Consider the following 13,232-nt stretch of genomic DNA (forward strand, 5'->3'; position numbering starts at 1 on the left):
TTAGTCTTATGCTAGAGGAAGTGTCCCTGATGCTTTGAGGAGGGAGACCATAAACCAAAAAAAGGGAGGTCTCAACCTGCATAAAAAAGGGAGAACCTCAACCTGAAAAGTGAGGTATCAACCTACAGTGGTTTAAGGAAGGCCACCAACCAAAGGCATGCTCATGGGCTTCTTTATCTTTGGCTACAACTCTGAAAGGGTATGGATGTCTCTGGCTGTAGGCTCAAGAAAAAGTTTCAGGTTGTGACTCAGGCTTGCTTGATGTATTTTTTAAGCTTGTATATTACCATCAATTCCCCCCCGTTAGATACAAGGTGAGAAGATGAAGTGATATCGACTGCAAGAATTTTCAAAAATCGAGAATAAATTTTGTGATATGAGCGAAATATCTTCTTGGTTATTGAAGCCCATTACAAATGAAGATCAAAACAATGATATTTCACATGGCCAACCTTGTCATAATGTTGGCATCTGCAAATTTGTTGTTGTGGAGGAGAAGCAGGTTGATATGAGTTGTCCTTAAGCAATATTAAATTGGAAGAGAACTTCTCCTACCTAAAAATTTACCGTCCTCTAACGTTTTGCAAGTAAAAATGGGTGTTATTATATCAACAACTTTTATGGTCTGTTCAAGGATAATGAGTTAGTTTTCATGTGAACCTTAAACAAGCAAAACATCATCATTTAATTCATAAAGGCAAACATGAAGAGAGACAACAAAAAATTTGGTGACGAAGTTCACCCCTACTGGGCTACATCTCTGGGCCTGCTAACACAGATATACCACTCCATAGATTTCAGTGATAAAAGAGTACATGAAATGTATTGACAAATGAGTGGCTAGTTTCTCCTTCAAGGAAACATTATCTTGTAAAGAACTCTCACTCTAAAAAGCATGACCACCTACAATTATTCATAAAACAGTCAACAAGAAAAGGGCTCTCACATCAAGGCCCGGTACTCCATCTGAAAAAGAATATAAATGTACAACAACTCCAAACTGAAGTACTAAAAGAGAGCTTTTCTAAAAAATACATAATCAGGAAATACCAAAATAAGTTGCACCATAGTATTCACAGCTACTGTAGATAACTTATGGAGGCTTGAAAACCCCTACAAGGTCCTCTCCATGCTCAAAAGCCTTCAAAAACTGCTTCAAACCACTGATTGTCCCTAGCACCCATAGAATCAAACCCGCAAACATTCTTTCCAGAAGTTATCCAATCAATAAATAGAGGCTTCCATTGGATTCAAAATGTCCAAAAACCCCTATCTAGGCTCTTCTTGGGCTCAAAGAGGCCAAAAACTCATCAAGTTATGACTCTCCCAATTTTTTCCTGCTATTTGTCCTCCAAATTGGATCAACATGCAAATTGAGTGACATTTTCGCCCTTTTATCTGCTCGGGAGGTGAAAAATTCACCTGCAACTAGTGCAAATTTTCACTTAGTTTAAATGCCCAATAACCCCTTAGGCGTAAATCTAGGGTCACATGGGTGCCATAAGGCTAAGGGATGGGCAAACAGTCCACCCCCGTTGGCCTTGGTACCTTTTTCTCTGGGTTGTTGGTAAAATGGGTTGATGTGGTAGGGGGTCAAGGCCAATCGCTAGCCCCTACCTCTCCGCACTTGTCATTGTCGGTTGAAGTCATATGCCGACCATAGGGTTAGGGGCTGGGGCTCATAACTTGCCCCTGCTGCTAAAGCCGCAGATCCTCTACCTATGGTTATATGTGGCGCCATGGGATTAAGGCTAGGGTCCAATGATCCACCCCGCTCATTTAACACCCGTCCGAGGTAACCTATGTAGTGATATGACTTGGGGATAGGGCTTATAACCCACCCTCTCTGCCAACACCTTAGACACTTCGTGCATGGTCCAGTGGATGGATATGTGACCGAGCGCTAGGGGCTGGTCCCTGAGCCCTACCCTCGATTCGACGGTGGTCATGTGGAGGTGTCAAAGACTAGGGGCTAGGGCTAACACCCGACCCCTCTCCCCCATAGCACAATCATAGCTCTTTATCAATAAAATTTTATCATCAAATCATAGCCAAACCATAAAATTTTATCCAACCCTGAGGTTCCACATGGCGGCCTTTGGTTGGGCCATGTGGCAGCCTCTAATTGGACCTCCAAAATTGACATCACCCAATCAAATGCGACCAAGTTGACAAATAACAGAGAGACACTCGTCGATACCACATTGGTCCTTTTCCCAGTCGTACGTCCAGTCAGCATCCTGACATCAACAATACAGACTGCCCAATCAATAGTACAGTCAACACACCTACAATTTTTTTAGTTGTTGGCCAATGTAGGTTTTAACCCTATACAGAAATTACCTGCATAGAATTCTTAAACAAAGAAAATAAACAATGCAAGAGCATAACCCATAAAACACATATGCACAGAGATTTTTCCCTGGATCCCAAAACCGGGACTACCAACTTGATTTTTCATTATATTCCTTTCAATGTTACAATACATATTTATACATGCCGAAGCATCCAATACCATGGACCGAAAACCATCGCGTCCAATACCATGGACCGAAAACCATCGCGTCCAAAAAACATGTGCGAAAATCATGCACAAAACCATAGGTGGGTCCGCCCAACCTAACATATGGTCCAAAACCAAAATTTTCCGAGGCGCTGCCCCGGACCCCATAATGTGGGGTTACGGGTGCCCTTCAAACCCCCTATTAACTACATGGAAAGAATATAACGCAACCCAACAATCTCCCACTTGTTGTTTTCTTTCCACAGGGGGCCACAGGAGAGCTTAGTCATTTTTTCAGCCCTGAGATTCCCATTGCTTCTCTACACCAAGAGAACTTCTCAGAGCTCACAGATTTTGTCAATGCATCTGCAGTATTCTTCAAAGTGTCCACCTTTACCAGCAACACCTTTCTGTCTTCTATCATATCCCTCACAAAGTGATACTGAACATCACTGTGCTTTGTCTTTGAATGATAAGCAGGGTTCTTTGCCAAGAAAATTGCACTTTGGCTGTCACAGTCTATTCTTATAGCTCCCTGTACTAACCCCATACTTGAACACAATCTCTGCAACCAAACTGCTTCCTTGCTTGCATGAGTGGCTGCCGTGTATTCTGCCTCTGTAGTTGATAGTGCCACTACAGATTGTTTCTTACTCATCCAACTGACTGCACCTCCAAATAGGTTAAACACATACCCACTTGTAGATCTTCTCTGATCCAGATCTCCAGCCCAGTCTGCATCAACAAAGCCATGAATATCCAACACTCTGTCCAATCCTGGTCTTCCTTGGTAGCACAAACTATAATCACTAGTGCCACGCAAATACCTGAAAACCCGCTTCACTGTTGTCCAGTGCTCCTTCCCAGGTTTTGACATAAACCTGCTCAATACTCCCACTGCATGTGCAATGTCTGGTCTAGTACAGACCATTGCATACATCAGGCTACTCACTGCACTTGCATATGGAACCCGGGACATGTCCTCTTCCTCTTCTTGTGTCTTGGGACACTGTTCAGCAGATAACCTCACACCTACAGGAATAGGAACCTTCACCGGTTTACTATCCTGCATATTAAACCTCTGGAGTATTGTCTCGACATACTTCCTCTGGTTTAACCAGAGCTTCCTCTTTGACCGATCTCTTTTAATTTCCATGCCCAAAATATAGTTTGCAGCACCAAGATCTTTCATGTCGAATTTGGAGGACAATTGGGTCTTCAAATCCTGGATAATTTCTTTGTCATTTCCAACCAGCAACATATCATCCACATACAAGACCAGATAAATAATACGGTCACCAATTAATTTAAAATACACACAATGATCTGCTTTGCTTCTGGTGAAGCCAAGTCCCCGTATAAATGTATCAAATTTCTGGTACCACATCCTTGGTGACTGTTTTAACCCATACAGAAACTTCTTTAACTTGCATACCAGTTCTTTCTTACCCTTCACCGCAAAGCCTTCAGGTTACTTCATGTAGATTTCCTCTTCCAAATCCCCGTGAAGAAATGTTGTCTTCACATCCATCTGTTCTACCTCAAAATCAAAAGTAGCAGCAACAGATAAAAGTAATCTAATAGAAGTTACCTTGGCAACAGGAGAAAAAATATCACCAAAATCAGTTCCCGGCACCTGGGAATAACCTTTTGCTACCAACCGAGCTTTGTATTTCTCCACCTTTCCTTCTGAATTTGTCTTCTTCTTGAACACCCATTTGTTGCCAATGGGTTTCCTTCCAGCCGGAAACTCCACTAGATCCCAAGCCTCATTTTTGTGCAAAGATGCCATTTCATCGACCATGGCCTCTTTCCATAGTTTTCCATCCTTTGAATCCACTGCTTCCTTCACAGTTCTGGGATCATTATCAGTAACAGACAAAGAAAAATTTGAACTGAAAGCAGATGGACTATACCTTTCTGGCTGCCTTCTTTCTCTAACTGATCTTCTCACAGCCGGAGTTTGTGGCTCTTCATCTTCTGATTCCTCCTCTGTTGCAGAGTCTGATTCTTCCTCCTTTGGCTCAAACTCTATCTTCTCAGGTTCCTTTGGTTGGACTTCATGTTGAATAACATCTTTTACCTCTCTGAACAACACATCTCGGTTGTACACAACCTTCCGTGTGACTGGGTTCCAAAGCTTATAACCCTTTAAACCATCCTTATACCCAATAAAGATGCACTTTTCAGATTTACTATCCAACTTGGTTCTTTTCTCCTTTGGAACATGTACATATGCATCACATCCAAATACCCTTAGATGTGAAAGAGAGGGTTTCTTACCAGTCCATACTTCTTGTGGAGTCTTATCCTGCAACGCTGATGAAGGTGATCTGTTGATCAGGTAACGTGCAGTATCCACCGCCTCTGCCCAGAATTCCTGTCCTAACCCGGCACCACTGAGCATGCTTCTTGCCCTTTCCATCAACGTCTTGTTCATTCTTTTTGTGACTCCATTTTGCTGAGGTTTATATGGAGTAGTCTTCTGTCGTGCTATACCACACTTCTTACAAAATTCTTCGAACTCCTTGCTGCAAAATTCTCCACCATTATCTGTTCTCAGCACCTTTATCTTCTTCTCTGTCTGATTTTCCACCAGAGCCTTAAATTCTTTAAACCTGTCAAAGACTTCAGATTTCTTCTTAAGAAAATATATCCATGTATTCCTTGAGAAGTCATCTATGAATGATACATAGTACACAGACTTACCCAGTGATGGAACCTTCACAGGTCCAAACACATCACTGTGCACAAGCTCTAATATATGTTTCGTCCTCTTACCACCAGAGGGGAAACTCACCCGATTCTGCTTCCCATATACACAATTTTCACAGAAATCAAAATCCAAAGAGCTATTATTCATACCTTCTACCATACCTTTACCATAAAGTATTCGAAGGCCCTTCTCTCCAATATGTCCAAGCCTTTGATGCCACAACATGGTCTTCTCTCCAGAGACCACTAGATTCTCTACTCCATTTTCAGGAACCATAGAACTATTGCACCCATCAACAACAATGCTACCTTGCAGCTTGTACAGAGTTCCAATCCGAACTCCCGCCATTAATATCAGTGCTCCTCGAACCATCTTGCAGGTATCTTTCTCGAACACCGTCTTTACACCTACATCATCCAACTTGCTTACAGAAATCAGATTTCTGGCCAATGCAGGAATATGTAGAACACCCAGAAGTGTTCTAACCCTTCCACCTTGCAACTTCAACTTTACTTTTCCCCGACCAATGATTCTAGCCTTCCTATCATCTCCTAAGAAGACATCACCACCATCGTATTTCTCATACTCGTAGAACCACTCTCTATGGGGAGTGAAGTGAAAGGATGCACCTGAGTCAATCAACCATGCCTCATGATCTACATGTGTACTTGAAGAAGCCAAGTACACATCCCCACCTTCATCTGAGGTGGTTTTCGCCTCTGCAGAAGGAGCATCATCAGATCCCTTTCCTTTATCAGGAGCTTTAGATTTACAATCCCTTCTGAAGTGCCCTTCCTTTCCGCATTTCCAGCACACCACCTTTGTAGGTTTTCCTGGAGATTTAGATCTCCCTCTAGATTTAGATCTCCCACTCGATGACTTATTTTTGTTTATGTTCTGGGACCGTCCTCGTACAGACAAGGCATCACCATTCTGGTTGTACATATTTTTCCGTCTCATCTCCTCCGTCAGCAAGGCTGAGACTATTTCATCAAACTGCAAAGCAGTTGCATTGCTACCTATTGTAATAACCAGACTATCCCACGAATCTGGTAGAGAACACAACAGACTGATGCACTTATCTTCATCTGAAATTTTAATATCAACAGATAATAACTGACTTACCACAGTATTAAACGCATTCAGATGCTCTGTCACCAAGTCTCCATCTTTCATCCTCAGGTTATACAGCTTTTTCCGCAGGAACAGTTTATTCACCAGAGACTTAGATTGGTACAAAGTCCCTAACTTGACCCACAAAGCCTTTGTCGTAGCTTCCCCTGATACATTCAGCAATACTGAATCCGAGACACACAATCGTATTGTGCTCTTTGCCTTCCGATCCAACTTCTTCCATTCTTCATCGGTCACTCCCGATGGTTTAGTACCCGAATCTACCGCGATCCACTGATCTTTATCCACCAACAGATCCTCCATCTTGAGTTTCCACAACTCAAAATTCTGACCATTGAACTTCTCAATCTCTATCTTTCCACTGCTCGCCATCTTCTTTCACCACCAGAATCGATCTCGCAGATCTCCCACTGAACAGGGTCTACCACAGGCCCGAGCGAAACCCCTCGGCAACAAAGGCGTCCCCTTGAAGCCAAAACAACTCTGATACCAAATGTAGGTTTTAACCCTGTACAAAAATTACCTGCATACGAATTCTTAAACAAAGAAAATAAACAATGCAAGAGCATAACCCATAAAACACATATGCACAGAGATTTTTCCCTGGATCCCAAAACCGGGACTACCAGCTTGATTTTTCATTATATTCCTTTCAATGTTAAAATACATATTTATACATGCCGAAGCATCCAATACCATGGACCGAAAACCATCGCGTCCAATACCATGGACCGAAAACCATCGCGTCCAATACCATGGACCGAAAACCATCGCGTCCAAAAAACATGTGCGAAAATCATGCACAAAACCATAGGTGGGTCCGCCCAACCTAACATATGGTCCAAAACCAAAATTTTTCGGGGCGCTGCCCTGGACCCCATAAAGTGGGGTTACGGGTGCCCTTCAAACCCCCTATTAACTACATGGAAAGAATATAACACAACCCAACAGCCAAATGATCAGAACTTCATAACTTGAGCATATGAGATCGATCTGCAGTGATTCAAGTGGCGTTGGATTCAGAACGATGAGCACTATGATCTGATACTAGTTTCAAAAGATTTTGTGCACTTTAATTTTTGAGAAATTTATTTATCTTTGGATCATACCTCCCCACTAGGATCTTTTGGACTCCAAAAGTCTATTTTCTGCTAGTAAACAAAATGAGGAAAAAGCTCAAAACTTTCCAAGTCTATTAATGTTTTGTTTTCAATTGGTGCCTTCAAGCTCCAATCAAGGTACTCCACCTATCCTCTACGTGAAGTCATTACCTTCCTATCAAGAATCAAACCACATTTCTTAAAACCATACAGGAACAAAAACATCGATGGATGGAATCTGAAAATTCTCTTCAAACCCATATTTCATGGCTTAAACAACTTCATGTTGAAGTTCCATTGTTGAAGACAGATTTAAATTTCCATCTTGGAAAACATAAGCAATTCAATGCTTTCCATGCACTGATTCAACTTTGCTTTACTGTCCTCAAATTGTGCTTGTACACAAAGTACTCTTGCTGCAATAATTCAATGACACATTTGGCTTTGTCCACAAAAACATAGTAATTTCTTGTACAATATATATCAAAGATTTTATTCATAACAAGCTTCATCTTGAAACACTTGTATCAGTGACAACATGACATAACTGCAGACATATTGGACGACAAACATTGTTCATCCCAAAAAGTCCTCAAACAATTGGACTCATAAACAAGCCAACATACATGACATGCCAATGAAAAACATACTTGTTGCAAATAATGATTATTCTTGTTTCACTTTACAAAATACCCAAAACATGTAATGAACAACAAGTATTTACAATTTACAAAGCAACAAAATATATAAAACATTCTACCCAATCTTTGCCTCTCCTAGGCTTATGGGTTCTCTTTCTGCATCTATTATGCTTTGAAGGTTGCCTTAGGAACTACGCTAGTATCCTCTTTGCCACATGTTTCTTTCCTTGCATTGGATTGCACGACCTCTTTATCCTTCTTGGGACGAGGTTCTGGATGAAGTTTCCAACACCTTGCATTCCCATGCCCATTTATGTTAGAATGGGTACATAAATACTTTTGCTTGCCCATCGACAAGAAAATCTTCAAATTTGAGGGAGGTTCTTCATGCTTAATGCTAAGCATTTGGTCCATTATTTTGATCATCACTTTGCGTTTCTCACAATCAGTTGGGTCAGCTGCATTACAAAAAGTGCAAGGATACACGTCTCACAAATATTTAAAATTACCAACATTTGGAAAATTCCCATGACACGTATACCTATCCCTTGGGATGTAACTTTGATGATGAGGATTGGACGATGACATGCAAAGTCCTTTAAAACATTCATCTCTCTTGGGAGACAAATATCCATTATTACTCCCATCTTGGTGTGACATATCATCCTCTGATGATTTTTTTGCCTCAGAAAGCTTAGAACGCTCTCTAAACGCTCTATGACTATAACTCAATCCTTCATATCTTGGTCTCTCCTTTACCTTGATAGGATTGGTGATACCTTGGCTATTGATTCTGAGGTGTCCTCCTTCATAACCCATGCAAGCTAGCAACTTCATACCAATGCTTTTAATATGATGTTTAAAGGCTGCAAAATGTGTTATTAACATAAATTGCAGGATTTGAACTAGAGTCACTGATTACCTCCTTGGATTTTCCACTCGTATTTTCTGCTTCAGATGCTAATGACGAATTTGAAGATGCTGACAAAAATCACAAGCATCATTCTCCACATAGGGTCCATAGCATGTGTTTGGACCATGCCCACACATTGACTTCATCTTGGAGGAATTCTTTGCTGCTTCTGGAGTGGAAATCTCACCAAATTGTTCCTTAAGCACATGTTGAAACTAAAGGCGCATATCCCTCTTCTCCTCTTCAGCAATTCTTAGCAATCTCCCAATTCAACATTCTCCATTCGAAGAGACAAGTTAATATCCTATAGATCTTGGAGACTTTCTAGCTTCTTTCCCATCCCTGCATCTTGATTAGAACCAACTTTGATTCCAATTGATATGAAATTGGAGGAGAAGTTCTCCTTCCTAAAAATTGATCGTCCTTTGATGCTTTGCACGTAAAAATGGGTCTTATTATATCAACAAGTTTTATGGTCTCTTTAAGGATACTGAGTTAGTTTTCATGTGAACTTTAAACAAGCAACATATCATCATTTCACTCATAAAGGAATACATGAAAAGAGACAACACAAAAATTGGTGACGGAGTTCACCCCTCCTAGGCTACATCTTCGAGCTTGCTAACACAGCTAGACTGCTCCATAGATTTTAGTGATAAAAGAGTACATGAAATGTGTTGACAAATGAGTGGCTAGTTTCCCCTTCAAGGAAACATTCTCCTACAAATAACTCTCACTCTAAAAAGCATGACCATCTACAATCAGTCATGAAACAGTAAACAAGAAAAGGGCTCTCACGTCAAGACCCTGTACTCCATCTGAAAATGAGCATAAATGTACAACTCCACATTGAAGTACTAAAAAGAGATTTACTCAAAAAGACATAATGAGAAAAGAAAAATATGAGCTGCACCAAAGAAGTCACAACCACTGCAGATAACTTATGAAGGCTGGAAAACCCCTACAAGGTCCTCTCCATGCTCAAAACTCTTCAAAATTTGCTTCAAACCACTGATTTTCCATGCCACCCATAGACTCAAATTCTCAAAAAATATTTCTAGAAGTGCTCCATTCAGTAAACAGAGGCTTCCATTGGATTCAAAATGTCCAAAAACCCCTATTTGGGCTCTTCTTGGGTTGAAAAAGGCAAAAAACTCATCAAGTTAATACTCTCCCAAGTTTTTCCTGCTATTCGTCCTCCAAATTGGATCAACCTGCAAACTAAGCGACATTTTCGCCCTTTTATCTACTCAGGAGGCAACAAATTTTCCCGCAATTGGTGTAAATTATTACTTAGTTTAAATTCCCAATAAGCCCTTAGGTGCAAATCTAGGGCCACATGGGCACCATAAGCACAAGGGTTGAGCCAACAATCTGCCCCCGTCGGCCTTAGCACCTTTTACTCCGGGTTATTGGTTGCATGGGTTGATGTGGCTGGGGGTTGAGGGCTAATCCCCCATCCCCTCCTCTCCACACTTTCCACCGTCGGTTGCAGTCATATGCTGACCATAGGGCCGGGGGTCGGGGTTAAGAAACCGTCCCCACTGCTGAAGCCATGGATCCTCCGCCTCTGGTATATGTGGCACCATGGGACCGGGTCTAGGGTCAAACGCTTTGCTCTGCCCATTTAACACCCACCTAAGGTCACTTGTGCAACGATATGACTTGGGTTTAGGGCTTATAGCCCGCCCTCTCCGCCAACACCCTAGACACTCCGCGCATGGTCCGGTGGATGGATATGTGAACAAGGGTCACGGGATGGTCCCAGAGCCCTACCCTCGATTCACCGATGGTTATGTGGAGGTGTCGAAGACCAGGGGCCAAGGCTAATGCCTGACCCCTCTCCCCCATAGTGCAAATCATAGCTCTTTATCAATAACCCCACGCCATTATATGGTAAAAAAAATTGTTGGCATGTTGATGGAGGTCAGTGGTGGTCTATGGGAGGTCGTGGGTTCGATCTTGCTAAGGTCTGCGGGCCAGACCATAAAATTTTATCAAACCCTCAAGGTGCCATGTGGTGGCCTTTGGTTGGGCCACGTGGCAACCTCTAATTGGACCTCCAAAATTGACATCACCCAATCAAATGCGACCAAGTGGACAAATAACAAAGAGGCACTTGTCGAGCCCACATTGGACCCTCACCTGGTCATACACCGAGTCAGCATGTCAACATCAGCAGTACAAACTGCCCAGTCAGCATCTAGTCAACACACCTGCAAATTTTTTAGTTGTTGAGCCAAACAATTAAAACATCATAACATGAGCATACGATATCGGTTTTTAGTGATTCCAGTGGTATTAGATTTAGAACAATGAGCACTACAATCTGAAGCCAGTTTCGAAAGATTCTAGGCACTTTCATTTAGCAAAATTTGATCTCCGGATCATTAAGAAATCCAACACTCTAGAATTTGATGGGCTTCGAGTAGTATCAAAAATGAAAGGACACATCCTTGTCATATCCAAGACAAGTTTTAGACTTATTCCTAACAAATTCTTCCTAAGTTCTGATGATGGGCTTGGTATGTGCCGACTAAATTTATGCATTTGCATGCAAATATGCTCCTGAGATGGGCTCATTGATCTGATCAAATCCTAGCTGCTAATGAGAGTCAACTTTAGACTGAAAAATGAGATTATTCTAAACAAAAATAAGTTTGGAATGATTTGTGTTGTTGTAACTCATGTCGCTATAATTGTGACTTAGGCTGCAAAATATGAATGTTTTCTTGTGCATATTGTAGACAGTTTTGAATGTCACGGAGAGAGTGAGTCTTTACTGATTTGGATTGTGTTGTTAATAGCAGAGTTTATCAAAGTATTGAGGAACTCTAATACTTAACCAATTAGAGCCATAATAAGTACACCAATATTACAATCAACAATCAACTTGCAATAGTTCTTAAGGCAAGCAATGATTGAACTCTCCTCCATAAAAGATTGTTTTTAGTTTTCAAAACAATCACAACCTTACTTTCAATAAAGTCAATGTGCTTCAAAGGTATATATATACTCAACTCAATGTTCATGCACCATATCAATATATTTAGCCTACCATAAATGAATTCTCACTATAATAGCAGTCCCAACACACATATGGAAAGAACCATTGTACCATATTCACTTTCATATCATTCCATATAAAATATTATCTCTCCACCATACACACTTTATAAATATGAATGGCCCAATGCACTTCATGAATATGGATAACCATACACACTTCATGAATATGATTTACCATATCCCATAAGAGCTTCAACACATACCATAAACCACTTACATCACATACCATACTCAGTCAAACATTATGATGTGATTTACTTAAGTTTTGAAAAGTCACCTTGTTTGTTGCACTAGAGTTGGAAAGCTTCAACGTAGAGTGGTAGAAATGAGCCAACACATAGCATATATCAACCGTAATGTATCAACGCCATATGCACAACACTCATCGAACACAAGAGAACGCACCATAAAAACTGTCCATACGAAGCATTGAGTTTACCAAAATATTTCAACGCACCATATATAATGTAGGAATATGATACACAGTTTTCAATGCTTGAGAAATTAAGAAAGCGCCAGCCATAAAACTCGATCAATGAATTGTATGTAGATCATATATTAATTCACCAACGCAACATATATGAATTGATTCATATAAACCAACGATTCACATACAATGTTGAACCAACGCACCACAATGGCCATAAAAACTATAACGCATAAAGCATTCATGGTATTTACGTAGGAGATAAAATAGCTATAGCCAGAGCTATAAATGCACCAACACTTCACCGTATTCAAAACACATTCAACACAAACTCTTGAATGCAAAGTTCATACCTATCTCATCCATTAAATTGAAACAACCATAACACCATCTCCAAACTGTTCAAACAAATTTTCAATTGCTCAATATTTTGTATTCCTTGACCTACGTAACTGGTAGACTATCCAACCTGTAGATTTCAAAATATAGAGAAATTCTCAATCAAATAAATGAACCTGTCATTTACAGAAAGAATCATCCAACAACGCATATATCCAGGGCAGCGAATGTAGTGCAGGGAAGTCAGGTAACATAGGAAATACACAGATGGAAGCGTGGAGAACAACATACATAACGCTGAGGGAAGGAGCCTTTTTGTGTAAAGGAACAACAATGAAATAGGCCGCTACAACATAAATAATAAGCAAGAATGGCCACAACACAAGTGGC

The sequence above is a fragment of the Pinus tabuliformis genome, chromosome X, assembly GCF_031772625.1.
Source record: "Pinus tabuliformis cultivar Carrire ecotype Pingquan chromosome X, CPIR1, whole genome shotgun sequence".
NCBI lineage: Eukaryota > Viridiplantae > Streptophyta > Pinopsida > Pinales > Pinaceae > Pinus > Pinus tabuliformis.